Genomic DNA, 14,024 nt, shown 5'->3' on the forward strand with positions numbered 1-14,024 from the left:
CATACACAGACACCTCATCTGCACAGAGCTTTCTCCCTGTCTTCCCAGTTACCTGTAGGCTCTGGACGTTTTTTCAAGGGCTTGAGCTTGTCAAGCCAGGTCCTGCAGTCCCTCTGTGTAGTCATGTTTAAGAAGGCAGCTACTTCCCTGTCTTTTATCAACATCTCTATTTCCTTGCTGAATGTAGAATCATCTTCATTCAGCTTTCCACTTCTTCTGTAAACATCGACCAGGTTACTTCCATTGACGCTAACGCTGCAGGATCCACTGAAACCTTTGTCTCCTTCATACTGGCAACACATCATATTCTGTGCAGTGAGAGGCTCTGTGCCCATTGGAAAGAGATCAGCCTCTGGTCTTCGTTAACCCTGTCTGCCTACTCACCCTCTCTTCCCATTCTCTGACCTTGCTCTTTCCTCTACATTTTACCCTTGCTGCTGGACCTCTTAGGTGGAACTAACAGTGATTCAGTTTTTTTCCTCGATGAAAAATGAATATCCCCAACCTGTTAAAATCCTGTTGTTTCCTTCAGGGGGCATGAGATAAATTCTTATACTTCTTTTGTAGAAATGGGGATGCAACTCAGGGCCCCATGCATGCTAGGCAATCTCTGTACCACTAAGCTACATCCCCAGCCCTGGGAAGCCATTTGCAACTTACTTCTGATTGCCTTATCTTGATTTAGAATGTTTCTCAGTAGCTTTTTCAACAAGTCAACTCCCTCCTTCAGAGTGTCTTTCTGTTTTCCACAGATCTCTGTTGCATTCAGTCTGTTCCCCAGAACACCAAGGACAGAGCACGTTTGATTGTTGTAGAGAAGAAAATGTTCTGTGTCCAGTTGGCCTTGCACTTCGTACCACCATGATGATGTAAGTGGTAGCCAGACAACAGTAAAGTTGTAGCAAAGAGAAGCAGCCTCTGTGAAGAACACATCCAATGAGGATGAGGAGCAAGGGACTCAGAGACAGTCTCTACCTATGGCACCAAGACAGTGAGTGATTCTGAAAATGTTTCTTTACGGGAGGTGGCTAATCCCTGACTGATCTAAGTAAAGCATGTTCATTCTCTCATTCTTGAAGATGCAGGTCAAGGTGTGCCCAGCACTGCTCTCCACCAGGACAATTCTCTTATCTTTTATTTTATGACCTTGCTTGAGGTAAGCCCTGTCAGTTATGGTAGTAAAAGTTCAGGATGTCTTTTCTGGATCTATTCCTTCTGGAGACTCTCCAGAAGCTACCCATGTAGACTCTGTGGCATCAGGATGGTGTGCAAGGATGCTGGATCATAGTGGAGCAGGGAAAGGATGGAACAGAAGTTGCACGGAGACAGTTTTTCTGATCTGTACTCTCAGGTCATAGAACTGAACATCTTTACTGAATAACTTTGTCAGTTTTATGCTGCCTACAGTCGCCTAAGAAGGGAACCTCTGCTGAGGGACTGTTTTAATAGTGAATAAAGTAAGAATCACCATCCTGATGTGGACATTACCATGTCGTGGGCAGGCAGCTTCTGGCAGGATAGGAAATTTATGTGTGAGCAACTGAGCCAGACAGCAACCAGCATCCTTCTCTGCTTCGTGTTATGCCTCCCCAGCTGGGAAGCAAGTTCTTTGGTCATAGCTAATGCTGTGTGGAATAGCATGTAAGCCTGCCTGGGATCCTGTCCTGACTTCCTTCCATGGTAGACTATGACTTAGAAGTAAAAGTCTAATCAACCAGTTTCTTCCTTAAGTTGCCTTTGGCCAGAGTGCATTATCACAGCAACAGAGTAAAACTAGAACAACCCAATGCCAGGTGTCCTGGACCTAATGCAGTGTTCCAGGGATGGCTTCCTAGAACTGGTCAGAGGATGGCCCTTGATACCAGAATTGTCAAATCTTGCAGTAAAAAAAAAAATAGTGATCAAAAATTTCCAAGATCCATGTACCCAGATAAATGTAACAGCCTGTATTTCTGTGGAAAGTGTGAAGAGTCTGTGCTGCTCTGTGGGATGCTGGAGACCCCTGTGGAGAAGGATATTAAGTATGACCAGGGAGAAGTGTCTCAGCATGGTGAGAAGCTCATGGTGATGCTAATAGCTCAAGGTTGGGCACGGTGGAAGGCATCTGTATCTCTAATTGGAATCCCAGCAGTTTGTTACTGATCAATTCCATCACATGCAGTGGTCAGGAGACAGTAACATCAAGGACAGTTGTCCACTTATGAGTAAAGTGGGCACAGTCCTGGAGCCTGACTGCTCAAAGGGGCCATGGCTAGCAGGACATAAAGATCCTAAATGCAGATGTGGATGGATTTTAAGAATTAAAGAGAAAGATAATCAAGGCTCAAAAACCTTTTGAGTCATGAAACCCTAGGCTCCTGTGCCCACGGTTTAAGCTGAACCATTGTGGTAAGAGGGGTGAAGTAGCGCTGAAGAGCACTTGTTGCTCTTGCGGAGGATCCAGGCTTGATTCTCAGCAGCAACACAAGGTCACTCACCACTGCCTGGAATTCACTTCTGCCCTCTTTTGGCCTCCAAGAGTACCAGGCACACATGTGCTGCACATACATACATTCAGTCAATATTTGTATACATTAAAAAAACCCGAAAAACCTTTCAAACTGAACCACCTCAGAGACAGACCCAGACTGACTTCCTAGGAGAGCAGATCAGGTACCAGCAAGGAGAGATTACTCATCCCCACAGCAGGTGACACCTTTCTCTGTGTATCAGTTCATTACTGGGCTGGCACTCAGAATGAACCCCGAGATGCTATTGTGAATGTCTAGTGTGGTGGTTTGAAGGACCTTGTCCTCCATACAGTAAGATATTTGCCCCAGTTACTGGCACGTGTTTGGATAACGTTACAGGGTGTGGCCTTGCTGAAGGAAGTACGTCCCTGGAGTGTCACTTTGAAAGCCATTCCCATCTCTTGATCTCTGGACCGAGCTTGGTGCTTAAGATGTGGGCTCCCAGCTGCACAGGGGATCATGGCTCTTATCCCAGCACTTAAGAGATAGAGTCAGATGGTTCTTTACAAGTTTGACGACAGCCTGGACTGCATAGTGAGTTCTAGGACAGCCAGAACTACACAGTGAGACTTTGTCTCCAAAACTAAACCAAACCAACCAAACCAAAAATATGTGGACCCTCAACTTGCTGCTTGAGCCACCATGTCTCCTGCCATGCTCCCCTGCTGTGAGGTGATGGACTCTTTATCCCTGAATAACTGTAACCCCAACCTTTCCTTCTTTTTTATACTATATAAGTATATATAATATTTTAATATTTATTTATTTATTTTATGTATATGAGTACACTGTCACTCTCTTCAGACATAGTAGAAAAGGGCATAGGATCCTATTATAGATGGTTGTAAGCCACCATGTGGTTGGTGGGAATTGAACTCAGGACCTCTAGAAGAGCAGTCAGTGCTCTTAACCATTGAACCATCTCTCCAACCCCAAACCCTTCCTTTTGTATGTTAACATGGTCATGTGTCTTATCACTGGAGTAGAAAGTAACTAATACTGTTATCATATAAGTACTGGAGTGTTTATAGGCCAGAAAATCTGTGTTACACCTGCTACTCTCTGTGTTTGGTGGTCGAAAGCAGCCAAAGAGAACCCACCTGTGAAAAGCAAGGCTGCACGTGTCTCACAGGACCCAGGCAATGTGTTAGCCTGAGGTGCCAGTGAGAGGAAATGTCCCTGGGTGAAGTTAATGGCTGTTCCTTATTGGAGAATCTCCTTGCTTTGGGAGAAGACACCCTGACCCTCCTGCAGCAGAGATAATGCACTCCATTTCAAAGTGACTTTTGGCAAGGGATTGGACTCTGGGAGAGAGCAGTCTCTGGTTGCAGGCTATCAGGAAAGGCACAAGGCCTCAGGGACACATCATGGGCAGAGCTCTTTCTCATTAGGGTATGAGGTAGACAAGTCAGAGTCAGATTGGATATCCAGAAATGTGGTATTGCTGCAGGAACATAAGAAGTCACTTGTGTGTTGAGAGCTCCCTATGAGGGAGAGACAAGAACTCTTGACTGCCAGAACATCTCCTGTTCCTCAGATAACTATAAATCTTATGTCATCTGTAGGAAGTGACTGAGGTCAGTTCTGAAGTAAGCTGCCACCTCTCCCTCAGTGAACACTTCAGTCTTCAAGGAGAGACTCCTATGTTCCATGGGAGCCTAGGAATCCATTGGACAGCAATGGAGAGATCAAGAGGCCTTAAATCCAGGACTTCTCCTGTCATTTCCAGCCAACCGAGAATCAGAGGCAGCACAGAACCCACTGTTGCCTGAGAAAGACGCAGCTTTCACAGTTCTCTTAAAGACACTCTGAGGGGATGGGCACCAGTACTGGTCCATGGGAAATACCCTAATCTGGGTTAGAGGACAAATCTGCTACTCAGTCATCAGCTTGTTGCCTTCTGCTGCTGTCACACCAAATGCAGAATTAAGTAGTTCATGCAGAGATACAGTGAGGCTTGCCTGATTGCAAACAAAATGTAGTGTCTTCTATTTACAAAGAAAAAAGAAGCCACTCCTGCCTAATGAACACCATTACAGATGCCACTTACTAAAAAGGTAGACTACATGGGCCTGGGATCAAAGGCAGAAGCTTCCACACGTCCCCACCCAGTACCATTGCCAGGGTCCTCCACAGAGGACAAGGCTTTCCAGCGCATAATTAGCTGAGGTCTCCTCAGGCATGAACACAGAATGCCCCCTGGTGGGCAATGGTCTAAAAGGCATTCTCTGGCTGAGAAAGTGGGGAAGGCCAGATGGGCAGGGAAGGGAGCTGAGCAGGCTGGTGGCTGATAAGCCATGTGGGCATTGAAGCTGAGCTGGTGTCACACACCTGTAATCGCAGCACTTGGTACCAAAGGGGAGAAGGGATTGTTTCAGATTCTAGTGTGGTGATAGTGTGAAGTCTTAAAACAATATAAGAAAAGAAGAAGCGGGGGGGGGGGGCCCAGAAAAACTAGTGAGACCAAGACTGGTTGTGGCTGCCATATCCATGGAAGCATCTACTGTGATATGCTGGAGAGGTGAAAAAGAAAGATCAAGGGCAAAGAGTACCCTGAATAGTGGAAGGCTTGTGAGTAATCCCTGGGGAAGGCAGTCTTCAAAGCATAGCATGTCTTAGCTCCAAGGGAACCTCCTGGTCATCTTGCACTGTGCCCAGCACATCCTGTCCTGGTGCCTGGGTTTTAGACTTCCTAAGGACCTCAGTGGTGCTGAGGGCATCACCAGGTGTTCCCTCCTGCCCCCTGCATTCTTCATCCATTTATCTGCGGCCCACCACCATCACACCGCATCCTTTCCTTCAACTTCCTCAATCTACTGAAGCCTGGGTGGCATAAACCCAGGGCTCTTAGTTGCTGTGATGTTGAAGGGAAGGAGGGAAGCCCAGGAACTTCTGATAGCCCAGAACTGTAAACTTCCTGACTTGAACCAGGTCTCTGTTGAGTGCCCCAACCACCCCCCTCCATGGAGACCCTGGGAACTCACCAGTCTGCAGCATGGTCCACTGACAGCTCAGTAGAATTAAAAACTTTAGAATCAGGGGATGATTGCACTTGGTGGTGGCTCCCTTTTCCATGGCTCTTCCTGAGACTGGGTTGCCTATAGTGTGACCAGAGCTGAGGTGAGAATTAGGAATTCCTCAGTACAGCCCCTCAGAGGACACAGCACAGAGAACTGCGAAAGTTTCAGGCTGTGAATTCAGGACTTCTCTTGCTTCAGCCAGGCTATCTCCTCCTTCCCCTTTTCCTACTTGTCTCTGCAGTTCCCTCGAGGACCTCGTGGCTCTGGTTCTCCCTCCCTCGGACCCCGGTCCCTGTCAAGTGATGGCATCTGGAGGGCTTGACTGTGAACTGAGCTGTGAGGATGATGTGATCTCTCCAGGACTTCCAAGCCCCGCGGTCCCTTCATCTCACTCACCAGCAGCTGCGCCCTCAGAGTTGATGGGGAACAGATTCAGGAAACACGGCATAAAGTCCTGTGCCTTCCGCAGGAGTCTGGGCAGACCTCAGCGTGAATCAGACAATTTATATCAGTCTAGCTCCTCCCAGGAGGAGTCTACTTCTTTAACCAACGCCCATAGCCAGCTGTGAATCACTTAGAGACTGTCATCATCACTTCCTGCCCTCGCCAAATGAGGTGCCCCTGACTCCTTCGTTGTTCTAGCAGTTTCCCTGCTTCTCCTCTAGTTAGAGAACCACCATCAGTCTCCCTCAGTCATCCAGCCTGATCTTCCTCATGTTCTCTGTCTTTACTTTTCCACACTGCACTCCTTTGCCCCTCCAGGTCCCTTCCCCATGATCCCCTGGAGCATGCTCAAGTTCTTCCTTATCCTACTGCTTGCTCCTGAAGCCCCTCCTCCCTGTTTCACAGTCACTACCTTCCCCCATTCCCCCTCCATTACCACCTCCATTTCCTTCCTTCTACTCTCCCTACTATCTTGCAAGGAAGGAAGGCTGTGAGCTTTCACTTGACTCTGTGACTGAAACTTAAGACCTTGTGGGAAGTTCTGCAATCAAACTTTTTTTCCAGATAAAAGGAGCCCCTGGGGCCTGAAGAGATGCTCAGAGGTTAAGAGCACCCTCTGCTCATTTGAAAGAGCCAGACTGGATTCCCAGGGCTCACATAGCAGCTGTCATCCCTGTGGTTTTCACTGTTTTGTTTTGTTTTTCTGTTTGAAAGAGGGTTGCTCTATGTAGCCCTGGCTGTTCTGGAACACCCTCTGTAAACCAGGCTACCTTCAAACTCAGAGATCCACCTGCCTCTGCCTCTAGAGTGCTGGGATTAAAGCATGTGCCACCATGCCTCATGCTCACAACCTGTAACTGTGGTTCCAGGGAACTAAATGCACGCTTCTGCCCTCCTTGGACACTGCACTCACATGGTATACACACACACACACACACACACACACACACACACACACACACACACACCAGAGAGAGAGAAAGAGAGAGAGAGAGAGAGATATCTTTTTTTCTGTTATAGGACAGGCTTCTGCATCAGAAATATCCAGATCCTTGGCAGAAGACATGTGAATCACCTATTTTTGTGTGTGCTTTTACAGATCAACTTCATGTTTGTAAAGGGGTAGGTGTGTGTGTGCATGCGTGTGTGTGCGTCTATATGTGTGTGTGCATGTGTGTGTGTGTTTACTTACAGGACAGAGATTAACATTGTGTGTGGATCCACAGGTTCCAGGCCGCTTGCTTTAGGTCACAGGGTCATTCACTAGCCTCGGCTCTCTGTCTTGGTGATCATGTGTGCCCGGAGAAACCCAGTTCTCCCCAGATCTGAATCCTAAATATCCTTGAACTCATTCTGGAGCCATTACCAAAGACTTTCCTTCTCCTTGAGGAGATCTCCTTTGGTGACTTTGAAAATCATTTGCACACACATTTGTCTACAGTGGTCACATCAGGCCCTTGGGATAAAATTTGTGAGTCTCCTCTCATGGGTTGGGTGTGTGTGTGTGTGTGTGTGTAGTCGTGTGTTGGATGAGTGAATATACAGAAGAGAGATTAAATTTGGGTGAAGATTTACTGGTACCTCCAATTTATGGATTATTTCGGGTAGATAACTTGAGATGCTCAGTGCTTGCCTGTGTGGGATGAACCACAGCTAATGACAGCCACAGCCACTGATAGGTGTGACAGACCCCCTATGCAGTGCACTCTCCTCACACACTGGCTTAGGAACTTCCTGCAGGGAACTCAGAGCAGCTGTCTCTCCTGGGTGCTGAGGCTGATCTACCTGGCTGAGGTGTGCAAGTCTCTCCTATGGAAAGACTCCGATGAAACAGTCACTCACCTTCTCTGTCCTTTGAGCTTCCTGATAGAGTGCTCACACTGTTTTCAAGTAATTGCTTATGTAACATTTGGTCTGTGGGTCCAGCTGCTAGCTGCACCTATGATACTGTCTTACTTATTCAATGTGTGTTTGTGTAAGAATTTCACATGATAATGTCCCTCAAAGGGTGTCATCTAAATTGATTTGTAAGTAAATAAAAGTTCATATTATTTTAAAATTGATTCTGTACAAGTGTGAAAATATAGAAACCTTGCACGATGTCACCAAGCAATTTAAGTGTGATGTTGCAATGACTTACCTGCTAGGAGTTTAAACTTACATATCATGCTCCAGCTGGATCTTCTCTGTAGAGGACAGCAGTGGCTGAGGTGGGCATCCAGGCTCTTAAAGCTGGAAGAAAAACTCCTAAATTGTGTCAAGACTCTTATAACAGCAGGTGACGGAGGAAGGCACACTGAGACTGAGAAGACAACACGGTTAGAGGGTTGGAGGTGGATTGCTGAGGAATACTTTCATGTAGACATGGGATTCTATGATCAGGTTTTTGTTGTGTTTTGTTGGGTTTGTTTTAAATAAGGTGTTGAGTAGTCTTATGTCAACATGATACAAACTAAAGTGTTCTGAGAGGAGGGAACCTCAACTGAGAAAATACCACCACAAGATCAGACTGTAGTCAATCCTGTGAGGCATTTTCCTAATTAGGGATGGATTATTGGTGGAGGTCCAGCCATGGTGGAGAAGCCATCCCTGGGCTACTGGTTCTGGGTTCCATAAGAAATCAGGCTGAGCAAACCGGGAGATATCAAGACACTAAGCAACACCCCTCCATGATCTCTGCATCTGCATCAGCTCTTGCCTCCAGGTTCCTGCCCTGTTTGGGTTCCTGTCCTGACTTCATTTGATGATAAACAGTGATGTGAAAGTGCAAGTAAAAATGAAATGTTTTCCTTCCCAAATTGCTTTAGTCATGCTGTCTCATCACAGCTGTAATAACCCTAAGGAGGATAACTGTACACATGTGTGTGTGTGTGTGTGTGTGTATACTCATTAATATATTTTATTTAATATAAAATGTAATATGTTAAATATAACATATATATTATATAACATATAATACATATTATAATTTTTCAGAAGAATATCTCTGAAACTTATCTTGAAAAGAGTAATGACATGGGGCCTTCTGGTGTAAACCTTTAGTCTCAGAATACAAAATGTATTCCATCTAAAAGTGGCTGCTAGCATGGTACTCGGCCCTAGGAGAGAGAGCCCTCAGGTTCTATCAGAACGCCCGTCAAGCCTCAGGGAGTCATCATGAGGTAAGCTCTTTCCCTCCAGGTTATTAGGTGGACAGGTCACACTCAGACAAGATTTACAAAGTGACACATTGCTGAAGGGATACAACAAGTCACTTGTGTGTTGAGAGCTCCCTAGCAGGGAGAGACAAGGCCTGTCACAGAAGTCTCTTTTCCCCAGATGATATGTTGAAATCTTATCCAAGAGAAAGGGAATTACCTCTCTTCCTTAGCAAGCATCTGTAACTTCAAGCCTAAGTTCATAGGACAGCAGAGAACAATGGGCCACAAATACCAGGACATCTTCCAATCATCTCTAGCTGACCCAGAAGCCACAGCCATCACAGGACCCATTCTTGATTGATTAACTCACACCTTTGGCATCACTTGGAACAAGTGCCCAGGGAAGGCCCATCAATCCCACTGTTGGGATACAGGATGCTCTCTAATCTGAGGCAGAAGGCTACCACAGAAGCCAAACTCACTCTCCTGTTGTCTCTCAAGACTTTTCAGCTGCTTTCATACTGAAGGTGGGATAGAATATTTGATGCAGATCCAGACAAGGAATGGGTTGCCAAGTTGGAAATTTCATTATGTGCTCTTTGAAGAAAACTCTGCAATGCCTGCTGAAATGAACACCATTACCTGCCACTGTGTTCTCAGGAGTCAGACTATGTGGGCCTGGAGGGCCAGGGCAGAAGTTGAGTTATGCCCCACCCAGTACCACTGGCAGCATTCTATGTGTTTAAAGTTTGCTGTGCTCAAATATGGCTAATGTAAAATGACCTGAGCCGCCTCCTAGAAGTCCTGGTCCAGCACTGGTTACACGAAATTTGGGCTGAGACAGATTTCATTCTAATTGTACCCTGATCATGTCCCCCTGCCTGCAGTAAGCCTGTAGGGGAACAACCAAAACCTGGCCTTTCCTATAGCTCTTGACTTGTCCTTGTGTAATTTTTTTCACAAAAACCTTTCAGCTACTCTGAAATAGTCTGAGAAGGGGGATTTAGTGAGGTAGAGAGCAACCTGCAGGTCTGGACTGCAAAGTTATCATAAGGAGCCACTGGGGTGGGTATATGGCAAGGTGGGGGGGTGTTGATGGTGGCAGACAAGAAGGGTCCAGGATCAGCAGCTCAGCTAAGAGGGCACACACTTCCTGATTCTCTGGCACTTTGTCTCCTCAAGCCCTGTTGTTGAATCCCCCAAAATCATGGCTGTCTTGAGCCCAGTGTGAGTAGAGTCAGGGTGCAATTATGAACTTGGTAACTGTGGACAGCATCATGGGTTTCTTCCTCTAAATCCAACCACAGATGTGAATGACATTGTCAACAGATGGGAACTTCCTGCTGAAGAGATTCATGTATCAGGCTGTGACTCCAGGCACTCCCACTCCTTGGGACCCCTGGCCCCCCAGGCATTGGCTGCACCCTCAGAGACCCTCAGCAGCTGAAGCAAGACAAAAAAAATCAAGAAATAAAGTTGGTACTTTGGTGACGTTCTCCGAGTCAGAGAGGAAGTATCAGTGACTAATTAGTGGGGTTTCTCAATATCCTCCCAGGCCCTGTTCTAAGTGAACAACATTAACTGGTCTTATCTCCCATTCAACCAGTGCTCCCCCTCCACTTCCTGTTCTGTCCTACCCCTGCTGTCTCCAGCCCCCACACAGGTCCTTGCTTTCTTTTGAGCCCTAGTTCAGGGTCCTCTCTCCCTCTGCTGTCAACCCACAACTTCTAACTTCTTCCCTCCTCTATCCCGTTATCTTCCCCATTCAAGCCCTAACCCCTAATGTCCTCCTCTTGCCCAGCCCACCTTTCCCCATCTTCACTACCAACTTCCCCCCATCCCCTTCCTCTCCAATTCCCCGCTGATCTGAGGCTATCCTTCTCCATGCACTTATTCCTCTCCCTTCCTTCTCCCTCTTCCCATTCCATTCCTTTCCCAGGTTCCAGCTTTCCTGCTCCATTCTCCTATCACCCACTGCCTTGTCCCTCTGTAACATGCATGACAGAAGTGTAAGTATCCACACTACTAATCTCAGCACTGAAGAGACAGAGGCAGGAGGATGTCTGTGCATTTAAGCATAGCTTGTTCTTATAGTGGAATTTCAAGCCATCCTGGAATACTCAGCAAGACCCCGTCTCAAAAAGCCAAAACCTCCAACCAAGCAAAAATAAACAACAAATTAAAACAAAAGAAAACAAATGTGGCTATTCTAAAGGCATGCTTGTGTCTGTTAATCTATCACACTATGAAAAAAATAGACAGTAAAGAGATGGAGGGGGCCCATTCTAAGGTCGCCCTAGAATCTCCTATAGGGAGAAGGAAAAGCTCCAGCTAGGGGAGCTAAGTTGTCTCCTGGGAAAAGACTCCACACAGTTCAAACAACTTGTCAGACCACATTACAGGCTGAGAATGAAGGCTGTCTAGGAGGGGTCAAAGGTGGGCAGAACCTCAGCTTGACTGAGCAACACAGATGTCCAACTCCATGGCTTTCTATTTGAATGAGAATCTTACTGCAGGACTCCAAGATGGACTGGGGGTCTCATTGGTTCTCATTATCCCTCTTCCCAATAAGTGCATGACTGACAAATTGATTTCATTCATGTTCCTCCAGATAAGAGATTGAAATAAGCAGGGTCAGAGAGGGAAACACTCACTGTCCTTACAATATTCATTATGTCTTGCCTTGGGATCCCTTAGTCCATACAGTTGGATAATGGCCCTGTTTTCATTTCAATATCTCATAGGGAGTGAGAGAAATTGTCAAAATTAAGTATTATCCCTATAAATTCAGATTTTATCAATTTTATGAGAAAAGGAAAAGAGTAGTGAACTCTTGTGTTCATTTTTGAGATTGTATTTTAATTAGCACACGTTCCCCTTCCCTTTTCTCCCTCAGAATCTTCCCATGGACCCTCCATGCCCTCTTTCAAATTCATGGACTTTTTTCCCATCCATTGCTATTACAATCATATATGTATTCTCATACACATATGTATTCCCAAGAAAGACCTGCTGAGTCTATGTAATGTCACTTATATGTTTGTTTCCAGGGCTGACCATTTGACATGAGACAACCAATTTGTGTGCTCTTTCCTGGGGAGGACCACCTCTCCTCTCCCAGCTTTACTCATTTGCCTGTAGCTCTTTGTGTAGGTGCTCCCTCCACCTCAGCATGTCGGTGTGGTCATTGGTTTCCTCCTGGTTCAGCTCACATTTGGCAGTCTGGTTGCTGAGACTTCATTGTGTCACTTCTGATGTGATTCACAGCAAAGTCCCTGATCCTCTGGCTCTTATGGTGTTTCTACCCCTTGATCTGCAATGTCCTCTGAGCCTTAGGTGTGGGGAGTTTTGTAGATGTCTCCATTGTCAATGGACAACACAACTCTGCATTGGATTGGTTGTGGATATTTCTAGTGGTCTCTGTTGTAAAGGGAAGTTTTCTCAATTAGGTTGAAGACTATAATTACTTGTGGGTATATGGACAAATATTCGTAGATTGTCATTATGGAGGATGATGGTTTAGTTAGGTAGTTGTAGATTCTCCTCCAATGACCAGTATTGTACTAGCACTGATTGGTTACCTAGGTTCCCAGAACCAGACACTGTATCCCTCTTGTTGAACAAGACTCAAGTTCATTCAGAAAACTGTGGGTAATCAAGGTATTTGTGTGATAACTGTACCCTTAGAGGTATTGAGCCATGCTGGTCATTGTTGTGTTTCATAGGTATGCTATCCGAGTAAGACTGTTGGTTGCTTCACTTCTTGGAAGCTTGTATGGTACATTAGGTAGTGATAAAGTCCTCAGGGATGAGACTTCCTGACAGTTCTAGCTAAGGGGCTCCCTGGTCCCATGTTGAATGTGTATGGTGTCTTCAGCAATAGAGACCCACCTTTCAGGTCTTTAGGGTGAGAGAAATAGGCTGGATGTTTAGAAAATTCTTAGACAGCCCTGACAAGTAACTTAAAGGGTACATGTTTTGTGTAGTATTGAGAATTTGTTAGGTAGTCTCTTGGAGGGAGTGCTACCAGCCCCAATGAGAAAAGTTCATTATATATCTCTATCTCTGTCTCTGTCTCTGTCTCTGTCTCTGTCTCTGTCTCTGTCTCTGTCTCTACCTCTACCTCTACCTCTATCTCTATCTCATAGAGATAGAGATAGAGATAGAGATAGAGATAGAGATAGAGATATATAGATATATATACTGAATTGCATGTGTTATAACATGATTGTTTTCTTGCTCATTCGTTTTCGCACATAGTTAGTAGTGTGACCCCTTGTGGCTTTTTGGCATTCATACTGTTATTTTCCCTCCCTTTCTCCGTTTCCTGCATTTAACTCCCCCTTCCTTCCTTAAAGAGACCTTATTCTGTTTTCCCCATGGGATCAACTTTATCCTGCCATTCTTCTTTACCTTCTTCCCACCTTCTGTATTATCCTCCTAACCCCTCCCTAAGGAACACCTGCCACATTCCCATTTCCCCTATCAAATAAATCTAACAATACTTACAAAATATTTATTTACTCATTTATTTTTGTCTGCTCTTGCCTGCTTAATGTCTGTGCAACTTGTATATGCAGTGTTGTTGGAGGAGTTAAATAGACATGAGGACTGGAGTTACAAAAAGTTGAAGGCAATCAGGTGGGTTCTGGGATTTGGATCCCTATCCTCTAGAAGATCACTACTGTGTCATCTGCAAGTAGAGACTCCTTAGCCCCTTCATGTCCAGTCTGGAAGCATTTTAGTTCTTTTTTGTTCCAATTAGATAGGACTTCTAGGGCCACACTGAGAACAGATTGTGAAAGTGAGCGCCTGCCTGGTTTCAGCCTCTCACTGTTAACTATACTGTTATCTCTTTTAAATTCTCTCTCTCTCTCTCTCTCTCTCTCTCTCTCTCTCTCTCTCTCTCT

The 14,024-nt window shown here is 45.6% G+C and overlaps 1 long non-coding RNA gene across 1 annotated transcript in view; it reads left to right on the forward strand.

Moving 5' to 3' along the window:
- Positions 1–782: 782 nt before the first annotated feature.
- The window catches only part of LOC114629736, a 32,889-nt gene continuing 19,647 nt past the window's right edge, over positions 783–14,024 (forward strand). Inside the window, exon 1 of the long non-coding RNA XR_003712716.1 lies at positions 783–991. This is a non-coding gene — a long non-coding RNA (uncharacterized LOC114629736). The remainder of the gene's footprint in view (positions 992–14,024) is intronic.

Source organism: Grammomys surdaster, unplaced genomic scaffold (assembly GCF_004785775.1).
Source record: "Grammomys surdaster isolate TR1022 unplaced genomic scaffold, NIH_TR_1.0 315, whole genome shotgun sequence".
NCBI classification, from domain to species: Eukaryota; Metazoa; Chordata; class Mammalia; order Rodentia; family Muridae; genus Grammomys; species Grammomys surdaster.